The following is a 1,207-nucleotide window of genomic DNA, read 5'->3' as shown; positions in this document are numbered from 1 at the left end:
GTTGTAGTGGTGTTAATGAGGCAGTAGGTCAGGAGTAGAAGGTATTTGGGCATTAGGTAAATATTAGCTTTGTTCTTTGTCACTGTGGATCTTGATATGTATGTTATGTAGTAGAAGCAGGTAAAGAGAGGTCAAGTGTGTGTGTGTGTGTGTGGTGTAGTACAATAGGAAAGGTCAGTTGTAAGTGATAGCGGAGTAAAGGTGTAGTGTTTTCAGAGAGGGTGTTGGCAGAAGAAGTGGAATGTTTGGGTCAGTGTTGTGTTGTAGTTGAAAAGGGTAGTAGTGAGCAAGTGAAGGTGTGTGAAAGGAGTCGTTGTGTTGATGCATGTGCTAGGTGGTTGTAGTGTGGTTTTTAGGAGACGGGGGAAGAGCAGAACGTGTGCGTAGTAGTGAATGTGATGTGTGAGGATTGACATGGGTGTTGGGGTTGTAGCAGCTGAAGTGGGAGAGTGTGTTGTGTTGAGTAATGGGAAAGTAGAGGTTAGAAAAAGTTTAGAAGTAGAGAGAGAGTAAGGAAATAAGGGAAGTAGAGAATGTAAGGAGTGAGGTGTTTTTGAAAGGAGTGAAGAGCTTGGCTAGTGAGGGTAGGTGGTAGGGTGTTGTGTAGGAGGCAGTAGGAAAGGGAGTAGAAGGAATGTGTAGCTGTGAAGGTGAAAGTGGTGGACAACGGAGTGGTGTGTTTAGTGGTGCTAGAGGTTTTGATGTGAGTGAGATGTGGTAGTGGGGGAGAGAGTGAAGGTATGAAGTGTGTATTGGGCTGTGTTTGAGGTGAGAAGCATGTGAGGTTGGTAAGTAGAGTGAGGAGTTGTGTTAGAGAGGGTTGTGAGCAAGGTGTTGTTGTTAGCCTAATGTGGTTAGTGTGGTGTAGTAGAAACATGCAGGTTATGTTTAAGTAGAAGCCCCGTTGTTGTGTGGCTACAGGATGTGTAATGTAGGGGTGGCAGTATGCAGCTGTGGCAGTGGAGCGTTAGTGGTGTTGGTGGCATTGGTGGAATGTGTAGTTTAGGTGCAGCTGTGTGTTTAGAAGAAATGTGTGTTATTTGTAGTTGTTGTGGAAAAAGTCAAGATGCGTACTGTGTGTAGTTGTGTTTTTAGAAGTTGAGGATGTAAGGTGTTGGAAGTAGTAGTTAGAAGTGGAGTTAAGAGTTTGTGTGTTTTCAGAGAGGGTTGTGTTGGTGTGGTGAGGTAGTTATGAGGCAAGTAGCTA

The 1,207-nt window shown here is 44.3% G+C and overlaps 1 long non-coding RNA gene across 1 annotated transcript in view; it reads left to right on the top strand.

Moving 5' to 3' along the window:
* Window positions 1-984, top strand: part of LOC103399904 (uncharacterized) — a 12,522-nt gene extending 11,538 nt beyond the window's left edge. The window contains exons 5-6 of the long non-coding RNA XR_523731.2: window positions 21-23; window positions 972-984. This is a non-coding gene — a long non-coding RNA (uncharacterized LOC103399904). The remainder of the gene's footprint in view (window positions 1-20; window positions 24-971) is intronic.
* The last annotated feature ends 223 nt before the right edge of the window (window positions 985-1,207 follow it).

This window comes from Cynoglossus semilaevis, chromosome 2 (genome assembly GCF_000523025.1).
Source record: "Cynoglossus semilaevis isolate Cse_v1.0 chromosome 2, Cse_v1.0, whole genome shotgun sequence".
NCBI lineage: Eukaryota > Metazoa > Chordata > Actinopteri > Pleuronectiformes > Cynoglossidae > Cynoglossus > Cynoglossus semilaevis.
This window is presented reverse-complemented; position numbering and strand designations above follow the sequence as displayed.